The 19,431-nt window shown below is 43.4% G+C and overlaps 2 pseudogenes; both read right to left on the bottom strand.

Annotated features, from left to right (window-relative positions):
* Positions 1 to 7,241: 7,241 nt before the first annotated feature.
* On the bottom strand, positions 7,242 to 7,744 carry LOC142860274 (large ribosomal subunit protein eL36 pseudogene; annotated as a pseudogene).
* A 2,919-nt stretch (positions 7,745 to 10,663) lies between these two features.
* On the bottom strand, positions 10,664 to 11,185 carry LOC142842485 (small ribosomal subunit protein uS9-like; annotated as a pseudogene).
* Positions 11,186 to 19,431: the final 8,246 nt, after the last annotated feature.

Raw genomic sequence — 19,431 nt, 5'->3', positions numbered from 1 at the left:
TTTTTTTTGCAGTGTGTGTTAGTTTAGCTCACTATGGTGACAGGGAAGGGACTACTTAGCAGGAACTCTGGAAGCTTTGACCATGTCAGAAACCAGTCTACATCAGTTAGCTACGAGTGACCCAAACTAGGGGTCAGTCTTAGAGTTGTCGGTTATGGAATAAGGGGAAGGTTTCCAGGGGCATGGTTACCAGAAGTAGGTGAATGATTTGAGCTCTGTCAAAGGTGACATGGGCTGGGAGTGGTGGTACAGCCTGTCACCCAAGAGACCCCGGAACAGAGTAAAAACCAAAGCCTGCTTCCTCTCTTCATGTTTTCCTCTCTGAACTTTAGTTTCCTTCTCCACCCAAGGGTGTGGGCTTCGCAGGGCCCATCTGAGCCTCCATGGGATGATGTAGCAGTGGGGTTGATAACCTGACAAGCATAGGTCAACCTAAGGAGGAGCCTGTACTTGGCTGGTGAGTCCTCAGACATACATCAGGTAGAAAATTCGCCATGCAGAGATCTGCATCTCCCTGCGCTGAGTGCTAAGGCAGTTCTTGAGAAATCATGATATCCCTACCTAGCCTAGCACCCACTGCAAATGTAAAGAATCCTCTGAACTTGCATTCCTCAGCCTGTGCCCTACTGCCACCGATAAAGGCTGGGCTGGAAGACAGGTTTGCCTCTTGGTGATACTGCTTCCTGAAGGCTGGGCTAGGGGTTCAAAGAAAGGATCCAAATACAATATTTCCACTTATATATACAGCAATTTCTAAAGATGTTTATTTTTATTGTATGTTTATAAGTGTCTTGCCTGTACCTATGTCGGTGCATCTGTGTGTCTGCAGCGCCTTTGGGGGCCAGAACACAACGTCACCCTAGAACTGGACTTACAGATAGTTGCTAGCTACCCTGTGTGTCCTGTAAACCAAACTCCAGTCATCTGCAAGAACTGCAGAGCTCTTAACTTCTAAGCCATCTCTCCAGCTCCTGCACTTCCTTTTCTTCATTAGCCAGAGGCACAGCACATACTCAGCTATAGCTTGGTGGGAGAAGCCAGCATTACTGTGAATGGGATTTTGGGTTTTACTTCCATAGTTGGGTCTCTTCATAATTTGTCAGAATGATGCTCGAATGTGAGAGGATAACGTCCACTGAGTAGCCCATCCAGAATACAACTAGCACACATATGATCTGCTTTGGAAGGCAGAGGCAGTAGGATCTCAAGTTCAAGGCTTGCCAGAGATACAGAATGGATCAAGACCACCCTGGGCAATTCAATGACATAGTCTCGAGATTAAAACAAACAGCCGGGCGGTGGTGGCGCACGCCTTTAATCCCAGCACTTGGGAGGCAGAGGCAGGCGGATCTCTGTGAGTTTGAGACCAGCCTGGTCTACAAGAGCTAGTTCCAGGACAGGCTCCAAAACCACAGAGAAACCCTGTCTCGAAAAACCACAAAAAAAGATTAAAACAAACAAACAATAATTAAAAAAAACATTAAAAAACGACAGAAGCGGTAAAGGAGGAAAAGAATTTGCTGCCAAACCTGTGACCTGGCTCAATCCCTGAACCCCATATAGTGGAAGGACAGAGAAAGTGATTTTGATTTTTAAAAGTTACCTTCTGAACTCCATAGACATCCACACACAAAGTCACACGCACAGTCACACACACACATAATTAAATAAGATGTAATTATAAATTATCTATGTGGTAAAGTTCAGTGGTACAGTGTTTGTTTAGTATGACAGTTCCTGGGTTCAATTCCCAGTACCACACAAACACACACGAAAATGCAAAGTACAACTCATACTTCAGTGCCCTCTGGGTAAAACACTAGAATTATTTATTTTAAAGTGAACATGGGAAAGATGTATGTTGATGTGCCAGGCGTTTTGATTATGAATATAAATCTTGGTCTTAGTGGTGATATTTTTTTTTAAGATTGAACCCAGAGCCTCACCTATGCTACGTCCTTAGCCATAATATAGATTCCTGTAGCCCAGCATTTGGGAGCTGAGGATTGATGTAAGATTCCCCTCTGTATGCTGCGAACACCATTGGTTAATAAAGAAACTGTCTTAGGCCTGTGATAGGGCAAAAGAGTAGAGCTAAGTGGAGAAAACTAAACTGAATGCTGGGAGGAAGGAGACAGAGTCAGGGAGAAGCCATGGAGTCACCTTCTTACTACAGAGGATTGCAAAGGCCAGACTAAACAACATAGCTTCTGTCTAAAACAGATAGAGAAACAAAAACAAATGAAAGGAGGGGCAGACAAAGCCAGACCCTCCCAGCAGGAACTTTCAAGAGATCCAGACAGCAATTCAGCAGAGCACTCCAAAGGATAGCCTTCTTAAGTTTGTAAATCCACTGCAACGTCCAGACTCCTGAATTTCCAGTCAATGATTCTGTAGGGGCATCACTTTAACCTGCTCCTTCCACCAGGGCTTTGATGTCAGTTTGCCACATTCTAAGCTTTATTCTAGGTGCCAAAATGTGAAGCGAGAACTGAACCAGACCCTGGGCCTGAAAGCTGGAGAAAAGCATGACAAACCCTGGGTATGTGCCTTGTGGTTCCAAGTGCCACTATGAAATAAAGATTTCAGGCTCTTCTTTAGATCTGGGATTGAATATAATTGAAGGCAGTCATAACCCGAAGAAGATGTGGAGCCTTTCATGATTTGTATATCAGGGAATAAAAATCTCTCATGAATTATTCAGTATGAGTAAAATTTCATGAGAGGAAAAAAATACCTTCTGCTTCCTCAAGATAATCCTTCTTTTGACCTCAACACATTGGATTAAATCTTCTAGTTCCGCACTGAATGCATCATATGCTCCTTTATTGAGTTTCCTGCACATGCCCCACCCTCCACTAGACTGAACTTTTCTTAGGTGACTCTTCCAGTTCCTAGTTTCGGTGCTTCATGTTTGCTGACTCTAAGCAATGGCTCTCGGAAATTCAATTCATCTCATCATTTCAATAATATAGAGGCTCAGCAGCATAGGATTCGAGAGACCTAGGGTTCAATCCCTAGTACACACATTAACACACACACACACACACATAACATATACAGAGACACACATACAAACATACTCATACACATAAACACACAGACACATACACATATACATACATACACACATACAAAGGCACACATACAAACATATTCATACACAGCCACATACACACATATACACAGACAGATATATACACACATACACATATATACACATATACACAATACAAAAGGGAAATTTTGGCATTAAAAAAAATCAACCCATAATCCTGAAATAAAGATAAGATTCTATGGCTTGCAGCTGGACAAACTCAGAGAATCCAGGCCCTGAATAAACTCTTTCACAAAACAGATCATCAATTTAAAATGGGCAAATGACTGTACCCACTAAGCCTGTGCTTGTCAACCTTCCTAATGCTGTGACCCTTTAATACAGTTCCTCATATTAAGGGCACAAACCTTTAATCCCAGCACTCAGGAGGCAGATCTCTATGAGTTTGAGGCCAGCCTGGTCTACAAGAGCTAGTTCCAGGACATGCTTCAAAGCCACAGAGAAACTCTGTCTCAAATATGTGTGTGTGTGTGTGTGTGTGTGTGTGTGTGTGTGTGTGTGTTTTGGATACAGGGTCTAACTGTGTATCTCTGGCTGGTCTGGAACTCACTCTCTAGTCAGGCTGGCCTTGACCTCACCGAGATCTGCCTACCTCTGCCTCCTGAGTGCTGGGATCAAAGGTGTATGGCACCATACCCAGCTTCAAAATAATTGTTGTTCTTTTTTAAGAAAGAAGAATGAAAAGGAGAAATCACGGTCATTATCAAGCACTCACTACGTGCCAGTGTTCTACACACTTGACATGACTCCATCTGTTTACTTGTACAACTGTTGATCCCTTTTTCTGAATGAGGATATTGTGACATCAAATGGTTCCAAACTTGCCAGGATGACATAACTAAGTGTCACAGTAGACAGGGATTTAAACTCAGAGAATCCAGGCCCTGAATAAACTCTTTCACAGATCATCAATTAAAATGCAACAAATGACTGTACCCACTAAGCCCGTGGTTGTCAACCTTCCTAATGCTGTGACCCTTTAATACAGTTCCTCATATTGTGGTGACCTCCAACTATAAAATCATTTCATTGCTATGCCATAGCTGTAATTTTGCTGTTATGAATCATAGCTATCTGATAAGCAGGATATCTGATATGTGACCCCTGTGAAAGGGTCATTTGACCCCCAAAGGGTTGTGACTCACAGGTTGAGAACCAATGCAGTAGGCCACTCTGGCCACTGCTCCTCGGTGCACAGCACATACACTGCTGGCCCTCTGATGAAGATAATAATGTATGACATGGGAGAAACTTTGACCTCAGAGGGCAGTAATTACTTCTGTGAAAAATAACACAGGATTAGCATGCTTGCCACAGTCAAGGTGGAAAAGACTTGAAGACTGCACCGTAGGAAGAGACGCAGCTATTGTCAACCTATTTTATTTAAAACAACTGGCTTTTAGGATGTTCACACTAAAGCCACAGATATTCCCACAATACAGAACTCTAGGACTTCCAGGCATCTTTGCAATGGTCAGCTCTTCCAGCAAAAGAAGCACTTCCCCCATCTTGCCCTATTTCCCCACTTCTCCTTCTGTATCTTCGCTTTTATGATAGTTTTAGATTCACCTTTGAAACAAGTAATACATTAGTCTTCATTATCCTGTGAAGGAGAGGGAAGATGATTCCAAGACAGCCCACTGGGGACCCTGTTTGTGTGGGGGGAAGGGACATAGAGATTGATTTTATTTTGTTTTCTAATACAACTGGCCTCCACATCACAACTCAGCATGGACTGCAAATACAAAAGAGGAGGCTGGAGAGTGGATAATGATGCATAGAACCCACATTCTTTATGCTGAACCTCTAATCTGGCACCTACAATGCCTGTAACACCAGCTCCAAAGGACCCAATGTACTGGGGGGTCTATGCAGTGCACTCACCCACACACACTCATACACACACATATATGCAATAATTAAAAATAAACATCAAATTAAAAATAAAAGAGAACAACCGAGTGAAAAATACTACACCGTACTGAACATATACAGCTATTTTTTTCCTTGACATTATTTCATAAGATATTTAACAATCAGTTAAATATCTTACATTGTATTAGGAATTAAAAATAATCTATACATTACAAAGTATATGGGAGGAAGGCATGATGGTGGCCCAGCCTGTATTCCCAGTGCTTGGAAGGCTGTAACATAAGGAGGCCTTATGGAAGGCTGGGTCCAGTTCAGTCTGGACTATACAGCGAGACCCTAAATAATAATAAAAGCAACAACAATAATAAAGTACATGGTAAGAGCCGGGTACAGTGGAAGCCACACTGACCTAACATTTGGCCATCCTCTTTAAACGTCAAGAACTTTCTCCCAGCTGTAAATGAAATATTTGTAAAGATGCTGTGACTAGAAACATATTCCAAGGACAGAGGAGTAATTTATTTTTCAGAGTTTTTGTTAGTTTTCTGAAGGAAAGAATGAAGTGTTTCCTCATTGGCCTAAAATACATAAAAGCTCTAGAAGGAAAGCCTTCTATTTGCCATTTCACCACCAGATGTGTTTTCTTTTGAATAAAATACCAAGAGTCATGTGTTGTCACATTTTGATGGACAGAAAACAGGACTGGGATTCCACTGAGCCAACCATCAATTCTGATAGGATAACTGAATAGCTATTACACTTACAATAAAATCAACACAAAAATCAATATATAACTTAAAAGTACATTGACTATCATTACCCTTTGCTTTTGTTTTGGTGTCGACCAGTGAACCTAGAGACTGGCCCAACTAGGCCAGCACCCTGTCACTGAGGTATAGTCCCAAACCCTATATTTTAAGAACTAGGTACTCCGTAATTTGTCACTGATTCTATTGGGGACACTTAACCCGGGGCCTCTATTCTTTTAATAGAGTCCAATCTTGTTCACCATTTTCTCCTCCCTTGGATCTGGAGGCTAATATCCATGAATATGGGAGGCTTTATGATTAAGGCACGAAAATCAAAATAATTCCAGACCTCTAAGGCATTCCTAGAGGTATTTATGGTCATGCCAACCCTTCACTTCCCTCCTGCTCTTTGCAGCTGCTGGCCTGTGCAGACTACTGATGAAAGTCAAAACTAAGGGCCCCAGCATGAGTCTCTGAAACTCGGACTGAGCCAAAGCTGAGCGGCCCGGACCCCGTGGCATAGTTTCGGGGCAGGAAGAGCCTTGCAAAACAGGGTGAGCCTAGGCTAAGAGAGCGGGCGCGGGAGGGATCTGCACAAGCAACGCTTACCCGGTCTCACCGAGCCCCGCGGGCGGGTGCGGGACGAACACCCCACAATTGGACCGCGGAGATTGCTTCTTCTTGGAGCGCCAGATGTGGAAGGTGGGGTGCTTCTTGGGGGCCTTGGACGGGCTGGCCTCCCTGGATCCGCCCGGCGACGGTGGCGACAGCGGCATCTCCTCCTCGTGTGCCTCTTCTGCCGGCTGCTCCGACGCAGTCCTCGCTGGACCCCAGCCGCGGTGGAAGAACTCACCTGGGCGCCAGCTCGCCCGCCTTTCCCAGTGTGCTGCCCGACCCCGCCCACTTCTCGCCCTAGCGAGGGACGGAGGAGGGAGAAGGACAAGGACCTGAGAAGGCTGGGCTGCTGGAGCTCCGCGGAGCAGGGCCGGGCCGCCCCATAGCGCCCCCGCGCGGCCAGGGCTGCAAGCCCAGGTGCGGCCACCTCGGGAGCATCAGGTACCTCCGGCCCGCCCCTCGGCTCCGGCTGCGGGGCAGCGACACCTATTGGACACTGCTGGAACAGCGTCCCCTGTTCCTGGTCGGTTTCTACAAAGCCTCTAGCTGCCATGGGTCACCTGCTGGAGTTGGTGGCTTCTCTTGGCCTGTGTCTGACTGGCAGCATGAGTGGCTGCTTAGCCACGAACTTCACCTGGGGAAGGATGGGAGAGGCACGTCCCCAGGCAATTCGGACTCCTTCACTCTGGGTGGCTGGGCAATCACGGGCTGGGTGGTTTCTGATGCTGTTTGTAAACACGAGAGCCAACTTCTCCACTCCTCAAGAGTCTGAGTAATTAATTTGGACGCACATCGCATAAAGTACTAAGGGATTAAAAAAACGCACGGAGGAGGACGGAGGACATTCCCAAGCTTTACAGTTCTGAAAGGGCTCTACATATCCCTCACAGTGAATTAAATGTTAGTCCCATAAGGTACATGTCCTTTGTTTTGCTGCTCATCACTTTCTTTACTGAAGCGGCACTGAGATGACTAGGTAGCATGGCCTTCCTCGTGGCGGCCAGCACGTTGCTCAGCTCCTCCCGCTTCCTCTTAGCGCGTACGTGGTGCCCACCCGCTTCTTGATGAACTTGAGCACGCACTTGTACTTGGACACCTTGAGCAGCTCCACGGGCACGAAGCCACACACCTCCCGGATCATGTCCCGCACGAACTTGGTGTGCTTTGTGAGGCGCCCGTGCTGCCGGCTGTGCCTCGACTGGCTTATGTTCTTCATCACCTTGTGGCCCTTGTTGAGGCCCATAGCCATGGGGTAGCGCAGGGCCACGGCTGCTTCTCTCCGATGGCAGCCGCGACAGGAAAAACGGCGCTGCATGGAACCCTGGGATATCTCGCATGGCAGTGATTTTAAGCGACAGAGGTACACTGGGAATTCTCTGAAGAGCATTAAGACCACTGTTTAAAACCGAACCCCACCATGCTGCAATGCCTTCTTCTCTTTTTGGAAGATGCAGCTCAGGCCTTCATTCCTTCACTTATTATCCCAAAGCATGCATTGGTATTTCATTGTTTCCCTACAATTGTGTCATGATATCAACTACAGATAGTTACAGAATACAAATCGTGCCAGGCATGGTGGCATGTGCACCCGTTGATCACAGCACACTTGAAAGGCAGATATTTATTTGTAAGTTCAAGGCCACTTGCTCTACATAGCTATTTCCAGGACTGTCATGGCTCTATAGAGAGGCTCAGTCTCAAAAGCAAAACAAAATACCAATCATAAGCAACTCAGGACTTTTCATATTTAACTGGTTGAGGTGTAAATGTTTTCAATGATGGGCAGATGACATGGTCCTACAAAATCCTTTTGCAAGAACCTTTTAAGATACACAAAGTTGGGGCTTGGAGCTGAGTGATAAATACTTGATTAGAAATCTAGAAGCACAGGTTTGATCCTAACTGATAAAGAATTAAATAAAACAAATAAAAACAACATAGACCAGATAAAATGTCACTATAAAAACTGCTTCTACTTCAGAATCTCTCTCCTATCCCTTCTGTGCGTGGATGCTCATTTTGTAAAAGTCACCCATTATTCCAACCTTTCTCACCAAGGGACAGCTGCCTGTTCTGGGACTCCACTTAAAGGAATCCAAATATGTGTTCTTTTGCTTTGAACTCTCACCATTGACCCAATATTAATCTGTGAACATCATTCATATTCCTGCTTCTAGCCATTTTAAAGCTGCTGTAGACTGCTATTGCATGGTATGACCCTACCACAGTCAACTGTGGATGGATGTTTAGAGTTAGGGTTGTCATGTTGGGGCAATTATAAATAAAGCTGATGTAATTCTCAGACACTGAATGAATAAGCATTCACTTCTGTTGGACACACACACACAAACACACAGATGCTCAAGCTCTGAGTAATAGCAAGTGTAAAGGCTCAGCATTGATGAAATATATGGTAAACTATAAAATACGGTTTTGTAACACTTTTTATGATTCTTCAACAGTGTTTGAAAATTCCAGTTTTTTAAGCTCTCCATCAAAACTTGATATTCTAAGTCAGGCATTCAAGCTCACACTGTAATCCAAACACTCAAAAGACCAAAGCAGTAGAACTGGCTGGAGTTGGGACAGCCTGGGCTACATGGTAAGTTCCAGGCCTGTCTAGACTACTAAATGAGAGACTGTCTGAAGGAAGCAAGCGCTCCGAGTATAGTTGCATTCACTTCGATCGCAGCACTGGGGAGACAGAAGCAGTCGCATCTCTGAGTTTGAGCACGGCCTGGCTTACTTAGCAAGCTCCAGAACAGCCAGAGACACAGAGTGAGACCCTATCCATCTTCCCTCGAAAGAGAAAGAAAACAAAGATGGACAGAAAGAAGGGGAAAGAAACCAGGGTAAAATATAACATTTTGAGCCAGGTCCTGGCTTGAAGGCACATGTGGATAGTGTACATCAAAAGGAAGAAATCATTAGCTACTTCAAGGAACAGGGAACTTGTGAAAAGTCCCAGCCCAAGGTATTAGGCACAAAGAAAGGGAACTGTCAATAAAGATTTGTAAAAAGCTGGCCCTTCAGCTGCTAAAGGGCCATGATAATAATAAGACAGAAGTAGGGGACGGGAAGAGAGAAATGGGAAAATAAAGGGAATGAGGGGCATGGAGAGAGAAAATCTTATTGCTACTAAAATTTGAGGCAGCAGTAAATCATCAGTTCTTTTGTTTCCTTATTTTAGCAATTCAGTTCTCCATTCTTGACCTTCCAAGCGAGCCCCTCCCCTTGTTTGTGTGACTTATGAATCCCAATCACACTTTTTTTTTAAATCACTCTTTCCCATTGCAGTGAAGTAAGTACTTTACAGATCTCTGTCTCCTATTATGCTCAGAGAAACGAAGGGCATTTCTTATTTCTCTTTATATGTTCAAGGCCATTAGTTGAAATTTTCAATTAAACCAACTGATGCTGCAGATGAAGGTGGACATCTAAAATGTCCAGGCACAGATCTTTTAGACTGTACACATCACATAAGCAAAAGTCACAGAGCTCTCTCCACTATCATGTTCTTAGTGAGTAGTAGCACAGGGAATGACTTAGTGTAGGCATTTAACATATACTCACGATATAAATGTTCAAGAAATTCAAATTAAACTGGGCATCATGATACAGGCCTATCACTCTAGCCCTTGGGTGGTTGAAATGGGAGACCAAAATTTTCAGGCTACCTGCACTACACAAGGAAACTCTGTCAAAAAACTAACTGAGCCGGGAATGATGGTGTACACTTTGTATTCCTAGCACTGGAGTGACTGGGGCAGGAAGTTTGCTACAAGACTGAGGACCAGACCAGCTTAGATTATAAACATTACCTATTCTCACCTCTCTTTCCCTCCAAATGCCAAACAAAGTCGTCATGGGAGTAGATGTTTACATCCGAGCACTTGGGAAGCTGAAGCAAATGATTTACAATACATATTTGAGGTCAGTCTAGACTAAACTCTTTTTAAAAAGTTATAAAAAGCCAGACATAATAATACATGCTTATAACCTACACACTCAGGAAGCTGATGCAGGAAGATTTCCAGGAGCTAGACTCTGATGTGGTCCTGCCACAACCTGTGTTCATGTGCTGAGAGGAGGAAGTGGCTTCAAGGAGAAGATCTGAATTGTCTGATCATCAGATCAGTTTCATATAAGTGGCTAGCCCCAAATAGCTTCAACCATCTTTATTTATACATCAAAACAAGCATGTTTTTCCATAATAACAAACACGATTTTTTTCATCCTCCAGTGAAACACCCCCCCCAAACGAGTAAGTCAAATATGTTTTTCCCAACTTTTAGATTAAAACATCTTTTTTTTTTAACATTAAAACCCTAGGATGTTTATTACAAAGGTAAACCCTGATCCTTGAGTTGGGCTTATAGGTAGAATTTCTGGTATCGAGCACGGGCACCAGGACCTCCGAACTTTTTGGATTCACAGCGCAAAGGGTCAGCTACAAGCAGAGTCCGATCATACTGGATGAGGATATCTTTGATCTCCTTCTTAGAGGCCTCATCCACATACTTTTGGTAGTAGGCCACCAGGGCTTTGGAGATGGACCGTCGGATAGCATAAATTTGGGCCACATGACCACCACCCTTCACACGGACCCGGATATCCACACCCGCGAATCGCTCCTTGCCCAGCAGCAGAACAGGCTCCAGTAACTTGGACTGCAGCGTGCGCGGCTCGATCATCTCCAGGGGACGTCCGTTCACCTTGATGAGCCCATTCCCCCGTGTGCAGTGTGCCACGGCTGTGGCTGTCTTCTTGCGTCCGAAGACTTGCAGGACTGCAGCGGACCCTTGGCCTGCATAGCTGGGAGTATGAACACGAGGTCCTCACCGCGCGGCGCCGCCACAGGAAAAGTCATTAAAACATCTTTAAATCAAAAGCAACACGTACCATTTTGCCAGCTTGGCCAAATACTGACCCAGGTACATTCTATTTTTACAAAACTAAAGGCGATACACATAGGCACACATTTTTAAGAACAACATCATTCAAAACATAATTACAGAGATTGTGATGATCATCCTGTCAGCACTGAATTAGAGCAGCTCCCGGGGTCCAAAGGGACAGCTGGCATCCCTAAGCAGGAAACCTGAGAAGCATCAGCTCCTTAAGAATTTTAGGGAAAAATTTTAAGAAAAAATGGGGTTTCCAAGAATGATCACATTTTCCCATACATGATTAACAAAATGATAATAAAACCATTAAGGTTTCTCTCTCTGTGTTACAAGAGAGAAAAGACAGTGTGCAGGCTGTGGAGTCCCAGCAGTATTCTGTGGTGTGCTGAAGTCTACTGGCCCTTGCCAAGTGAGTCTGTCCCCATCGGCTTTTCCCTCATCTGGAGACCCGTTGGACAATCACTCATATACTGTCCCCAAAACTGGGCCACACAACTCCCAACAAGACCCTGTCTCAAAAGAAAAACAAACAAACAAAAAAACCAGACAAGACAAAGACATTGGAAGCACACTACATAGAACACACCAGAGCTGGGGTTAATGTAGTGTAGCAAGACAGGCAAACAGATAACACGTAATAAAGTTGATGCACATTCTAACCGAGGAATTTCAGACATTACTTTTCAGTTGATGCAAATACAGATTCATTCAGACTTGTTTGAGTTCATTCATTCATCCAGGGATATTAGGTGGTTTGTAAAATGTCTGGGAGACCTGGTACTGAAACATTCCCAGTCACCCTGACAAGATACTCTAGCAAATGACCTCATTGTTTCTCAGCACCAGAGCCTACTTACCACAGCTCCACCACTGACCTTCCCAAGAACCAAAGGCCTGTCTACATAGACCTTGCTAGATGATCAGTCTCCTGCCTCACTCCCCTGGAACACTCAGAACCCATTCTGTATGTAGGCTTGGGGAAATTCTATGCAGGGCCATTTGATTAAAAGAGTCTGGTCCTTTAGTTGCTTGCTAAATACCAGGACAATTTTGGCTGTCCGCCGAGACATGGAATTCCTGTGGTTTATAAAATTGGCTAACAACGAAGGTATTCAAGGAGGCCATGTGGTTGGTGTGTGAACAATGGCCACTTCCAAAGCAGAGGGCAAAGAGGATTAAGGCTTCAGACGTGACTAAATGTATCTTGGTGGCTCAGGGAAGTTATCAACAGGGAGGTGACCAGTTTGTGAATTGTCCTGATGAATAATGAATAAGAATTCCCAGAGAGAAAAAAGAGGGTGTATAGTCTAGGAAGAATAAACAAGGTGGGTCAATGGCAAAGATTGCAAAAGTGCACGTGTTGTTAGGGAAGCTGAGAAAAGGGCAAGAGGTGAAAAAATAGGAAGGAGATATGATGGGTAAAATCAGGCAGAGGTGGTGGGGAGTAAATGGTAAGTAAGTCCTTGAGTTTGGACTTGGCTATATGGGCAACAGAACTAGAGGTTGGATCTTAAGTCCCCAAAGGTGCACATAGTGAAGGCTCAGACCATAGTATGGAGCGATTTGAAACTGGAGGGCCCCTCAAGGTGGTATTACAAACTCTCCAGATCATAGGCACTATGTCCTGGAAGGAGATAATTAAATCCTAGGCCCCTTTTTTCTTTTTGCATTAAGACCGTGATGATGTGGTCTTCCTTGGCCATCACCTTTGCCATAATGGGCTGCCTCACTTCAGTTAAAATGAACAGTTAGCCAGACACAGAGCTAGAGGCAAGATTAGTACATTTAGTGACGTTCCCATAATAATTGACTTTATGAATTAGGCTTTTGTTTTGTTTATTATTTATTTATTTTGCAAGTTGTGTTGTCTGTGTGATGGGTTTTATAGTCTGAATGGTACTTACATCATGGACTCAGTTGATCTAAGGTCTGGGGACCTGTTACATTCCCCACTGATTTTACTGAATGAGCCAAATCATGGATTCATCCTGTTTTAGTTTGAGATGTAGGGTCCCATTGTTAATCCAAAGATATTAATGAGAATTAAAGGCCCAGCCAGTGCTGATAGCAATTAGTTAGCCAGGGGAACCAAGAAAACAGATTGGTACCCATTCTTTCTTTAACAATGGCAACATTTTTTTCTAATTACTCCTGCTCCACTAACATAGAAATGGTGGGCTTTCCCCAGAGTTCGTTCGTTCGTTCGTTCGTTCGTTCGTTCGTTCCTTCCTTCCTTCCCTCCCTCCCTCCCTCCCTCCCTCCCTCCTTCTCTTTCTTTCTTTCTTTCTTTCTTTCTTTCTTTCTTTCTTTCTTTCTTTCTTTCTTTCTTTCTTTCTTTCTTTCTTTCCTTCTGTCTGTCTTCTTTCCTTTCTTTTTGACTCTTTCTTTTTGTCTGTATTTTCTCCTTCCTTCTCTTTCTTTCTTTCTTTCTTTCTTTCTTTCTTTCTTTCTTTCTTTCTGCCTGTCATTTCTCCTTCCTTCCCTTCCTCCATCCCTCCCTTCCTTCCTTCCTTTTTTGACTTCTTGACTTCTTTCTTTCTGTCTGTCTGTCTTTCTTTTCTCCTTCCTTTCTTTTTTCTTTTTTTCTTTCTTTCTTCTTTCTTTCTTATCTCACAAAAATCTCAGCCTCTCCAATTTTATAGGATAAATTCTGCAATCGAACCTAACTGGTTTTAATTTAGAAATAGAAGCTTTTAATATCTCTAAGTTCTGATCAATATATCTGCTTAGTTTTGAAAGCATCAGAAGAGGGACATTTAGTCAAAACATTAGTGTAAGCCTATCAAGTAGCCTCGGACCCAGTAGTGCTGTTATCCAGATGAATTACCCAAGAAGATAGAATGGCAGGCATCAGAATAATGGCAAATGCCCAGGTTAAAGGTTTAGAATATTAGACAAATTTTAGTCTCTATAAGTCCTCTAACATTAATTTGGGCTGCCTGCAGTCACAGTGAGTTTTGTCAGTCAATGGGCGGACAGTCTGGTTAGTTCTTATTCTGTGTAGTGCAGAGGTCAGTTGTCTAAGCATAACCAGCAATCCTGGCTGATTTTTGAATGGGAAGGATTAACTGTCTCCTGTCCCCTAAGGTCCCTTTTTATGGCATAGAGTCTGATTCCCCAGGTTTTTTTCTGTTTCCAAAAATCCAGAATCTTTTAAAAGCAGTTTTGTTGTTGTTGTTGTGTGTGTGTGTTTCAGAATTCTCAGTTTTACAACTCTAAATTTTGCAGTGTAAATTCCCTTGTTTCTGACATCTGGGAGTGAGGAGGTAGCTGCAGGATATACATAGATTTATAAACTCTGTATTCTTATTTCAAAAGATAATTCCCATATCATTTTCTCCATACAACCAAATGCTTAAAATAGACATCAGCAAGTAAAGGTCAAGATGGAGTATGGGATGTGGTCTATAGACATATAGCCATCCCTTCTCCTGTATCTATCCATCTTCCTCAGTTCCCGGGTCTAGGCCTGAGTACAATGGGGTGTGGACCATGATCCTATATTCATACCAAACGTTATTTATGAGGATGTAGAGGGCCAAGGAGTGGAAGGGCCTGGGGACCACTGAAACCTTAATTTTAATGTCCCCACAGTTCAGAGACAGACCATTTGGCAGTGTTTGTGGCTTCTGTTTTCTTGACCTGGGTGTGGTGGATCCACAGTGTAATGTGAGCTATCTTCTCAGCCAGAGGAGTGGAAGGAATCACTGCACAGTGGATTTCAGTACCCCTTTGGCTACTTGTTTGCCCCAGACAGTATCACTGGGCTCAAACAAGGGGTAACTGGTGGCAGTTTCACAGGTCAGCTGGGTCTCTCAATAGTCTAGTGAATAGCCTTTATGGAAGACTGGGGGACCTGTAGTGACTTCACAAACTCTGGTATCCAGAAGCAGCAATATCCAGCTGCGTCTAGTGATTCTTGGACCTGTCTCTTAGTCTTCGGAGCTGGGATCTGAAGGATGGCAGAAATCCTACTCTGAACAGGCTTCTTTGCCTCCTTTCAGCTGGTAGCAAAGATAGGTAGCCTTCTACAAAGTTGGACCTTTTAACTGACATTTTGTACCCCAATGTCTTTCAGTAGCCCTTCAGTTGCCCTTTTATAATCCTTTTCTCATAGGAAACCTCTGATGGAAGGGCAGGAAATCTGTATTTAATGTTTTTAAATCTGAGGAGAACCTGGTCCAGGTATATTGCCCACTGTACCCTCCCACTGGTTCTCTCCATTGAAACTCAAAGGTGGGTTGACTCATCTTTGCCAATGATAGATTAAAGAAGACATCTTTCAGGTTCAAGACAATGTACATCTGTTTCTCTGGAAGAATCAGACTCATGAGAATCAGAGGTCCCAGATTTCTTCATAGGTAGGAGGGGCATATTCCAGGGTGACTGGCAGGGCACCAGGATGCCTATTTCTTCACGCCAGGCAATATGGGCTACAATTTCCCTTTTATTCAGGGTCATTGGGTATTGTTTAATCTGGATGGAGGTAGCTTAACTGGTTAGTCGAACAATTATAAGAGCTTGGTGTTGGGCCAGTTCTGGGTTTTTTTCTTCTGATAGAGGGTAAGACAGCAAAATTTTGCTATGTATCTGTAAGTCTAACTGTGCCTCACCATTAGGGATGGTGACAGTGGCTTTCAACTTATGCAACAAGTCTTGTACCAGTCAGTTCTCTATCGTTAAACACCTTTAAGTAACCTCCAACACCTGAAATTTGTTGGGGGAGGCTGCTTATTCATTTCCTGGCCACCCAGATTCCCAAAATAACCACACAGAAATCTGTATTAATTGCAATACTGTTTGGCCAATAGCTTAAATGTGTTTCTGACTAACTCTTATATCCTAAACTAACCTATCTCCATTAATCTGTGCATCACTGATATAGTTTTAGTGGGCTCCTGAAGAGGCATCTGTCTCCTGATGAGGCTACATGGCTTCTCCTCACTCCACCTTCTTTCTCCCAGCATTCAGATTAGGTTTCCTGGCTAGCTCAGTCAGTAGAGCATAAGACTTTTAATCTCAGGGTTGTGGGTTCGAGCTCCACGTTGGGTGCCAATTTGTTGAGGAAGGCTGCTTGTTCATTTCCTGGCTGCCAAGACTCCTGAAATAATCACACAGAAATCTGTACTAATTGTAATATCATTTGGTCAATAGCTTTAGCATATTTATGGCTAACCTTTATATCTTAAACTATTTCTATTAATCTGTGTCTTGCCATGTGGCTGTGGCTTACTGGCAAGGTTCTGGTGAGCTCCAGCAGAGGCATCTGTCTCCTGAGGGCAGCTACATGACTTCTCCCTGACTCTTCCTACTCTCTCTCTATATCTCTTTCAGCCTGGCTTTACTCTGTTTGTCCATTGGCTGAAAGCAACTTCTTTATTAACTAATAGCAATAAAACATATTCATAGCATACATCACCTCCCACCTCCCCTACCTATTAATATCTTTAACCTTTTAAAAAAACCTTTATGCCATTTTTTTCTACTATCTGGGTGACAAAAGACTTTGTTTTTAGCAGCTGTCTTTAACCCTTTCAAATGACCTAGAGAACATTGTTTAAAGTCTCCTTGGTCAGTGTTGGACAGAAGGGAAAATTTCTTTTGTCCACAATGCACTGATTTCCTTTCCTAGCTCAGGTGCTTTTTTTTTTCTCCTTCAGAGAATGGTAGGTTTTATGGATCATTGATTAATAAGGAGACATAAATGATGAAAGAGAAAGGAGTGGAACTTTCTCTTTTTTTGGGGGGGGGGCTCAGCCCAGGGGATCTTTTCCCCTTTCCTGGGGCTGCTTAGAGCATGTAAGGAAAGGAGCAGAGGGAATGCTCACATGGGTGAACTATTTCCCCCTCCCAGTGTGCATTCCACTTAAATGACTGGGACCCTGTATGAGAAGCCCAGCCTCTCCCCACTTCCACACAGAGACCAACCCTGACCTTGAGTGGGAGCCAAGCAACAAAACAAGCAAGTGCTCTTGCTCCTGGAGTAGGACAGGTGGCTTCTTTTTGTGTTTCTCTGGGTGACTTGGAAGAGCCAAACAAATTTAACTTCTCAATAGAAGGGGTCACAGGTCTTAAGCCAGGGGGTTCTCATACCAGAGAATGCCACTTGTCAATAGAGGGAAACAAAACTGACAAAAAACCCACATAGAACACACACACACACACACACGAGAGAGAGAGAGAGAGAGAGAGAGAGAGAGAGAGAGAGAGAGAGAGAGAGTGAGAGAAAGACTACACATTCATAAATGAACAGAGGGATCCAGTGATGTCCTACATGGATCATGGACACTGGAACAGTAGCCATGTCTGACCTCCCCTATGTGTGCAAACAGAAGGCTTCTGAACCAGACTTATCTCCAGAATTAAGAGACCAGATGACTTTCTAATTTGTTTCCTTTTGGGGCAGACATGTCAGACTCCTCTGAAGAAGTAGGCAGTGATTGATCAAAGGGAGCCCTGGGGACCTGGGACATCTCAGGTTGTGCACCCCCTAGGAGTCCCCTGACCACCACACTCTTCTTTGTTCCAAAAGTTTCTGAGACCCTTGGTATCTTGATATCTGATCTCTGGGATCTGTCTGGGGCCTCCAGAAGTGTGTGACAGAGAAGAAGCTTAGACATGGGTTTAAGCCAATAGAAAGTCTTTATTAACTGACCTGGGACTACACTGGGACATTGGGATCCCAATGTAAATGTAACCTAGAACCCTTCTTAGGATGAGCTTTTAAGCACAAAAGCTATGCCCTGGGCTGACACACTTCAGTTAACAAGAGCAGTTAACCAGAAGTGGAACTATAGAAGCTAAAAAGCAAGGATAGTACATTTGGAGACTTTCCCATAACTATGGACTTGGATTTTAGTTTGGGTCGTGTTATCTGCATGCTGAGTTTTACATCCTGAACAGTAGTTCCGTCAGTTCTATCAATGTCTGGAAGCCTACTAAGGTCTGGGGCCCTGTTACAACAACAAATACCAACCTCTGGTCTCCACACGGACATGCCCATACACATCTATAAACATACACATTGATCACATACACACACACACACACACACACACACACACACACACACAGAGTTTTTCAAGAAGAAATAGTTACTCAGCAAGTAAAATATATGCCATACAAGCCTGGTGACCTGAGTTTGATCCCTAGAACTCACTGTGGAAGGAATGAGATGAATCCTAAAATCTGTCCTCTGACACACATGTGCACACACAACACATGCACACACACACACATCCACAAATGCATTCAAATGTCATGGCATATACACTCCTAAATACATACACACAAAGAATTCCCTTAATGGAAGAGAACTGTAGGAGATGGAATGACAGTGCTTGAAGTGAATAAAGAGAAACAATGAAGGGTTACTACATGTTGTCTGATGCTTCCAGCGTACATAGATAGACCGCATTGCCTAAAAACAGAAATACCGAAGAAGGATTAGAGTGTTTGTTTATAAAAGTAAACTTGGTTTTGAATGTAATGCAGACTGGAAGCTCCATAAGTAGATTTTACTTAGGAGTTCACTGAAAAATGAATTTTGAAGTTAAGGACAGAGCAATATGTATAAATGGACATTGCCCCTGAACATATTTAAGCAGAGCCCATGAGACTAGATATCATCCAATAAAAAATATATAGGATAAGGCTATTAGAGGATCAAATATGAAAGTCTTGGCCACATAAATGACTTTCATGTAAGAAAGACCCTCCATATATCAGAAGGCAGGCAGACATCAGAGGTGAGAAGGTAGGGTAAAGCCCTTCCCACTGGACATCAATCTGACCTATTTTAGAGGCAAGCTTCCTCCAACCAACACTGATTTTTTTTCTTTATTTAATCTTGTATTACATTTTACCTGAATTTAATCTGGCAGCCTGAGAGACTATAGAAATGCCTATAGTTCTCTGCTTATCCCACAAATAAGCAAAAAAGGCCTTTTTTCTTAGGCCTTATACTGGGCTATGAGGCTTCCTCACTAGCAAGAATAATACAAGCAGAACTTGACTGTGGGGATGGACTTTTAATATTTGTAAAACTTGGGAATATTGGATTAATTGAAGATTTCTTATGAATCATTTATACCTTCTCCCAGGAGTATGACTTCTAAGATTTCCCAAGGAAATTCCTGAGCATACTGCCCACCAACTGTTGATTTTA

This window comes from Microtus pennsylvanicus, chromosome 1 (genome assembly GCF_037038515.1).
Source record: "Microtus pennsylvanicus isolate mMicPen1 chromosome 1, mMicPen1.hap1, whole genome shotgun sequence".
Taxonomy (NCBI): domain Eukaryota; kingdom Metazoa; phylum Chordata; class Mammalia; order Rodentia; family Cricetidae; genus Microtus; species Microtus pennsylvanicus.
Note: the sequence above shows the minus strand (reverse complement) of the source record. Positions and strands in the feature narration are given on the sequence as shown.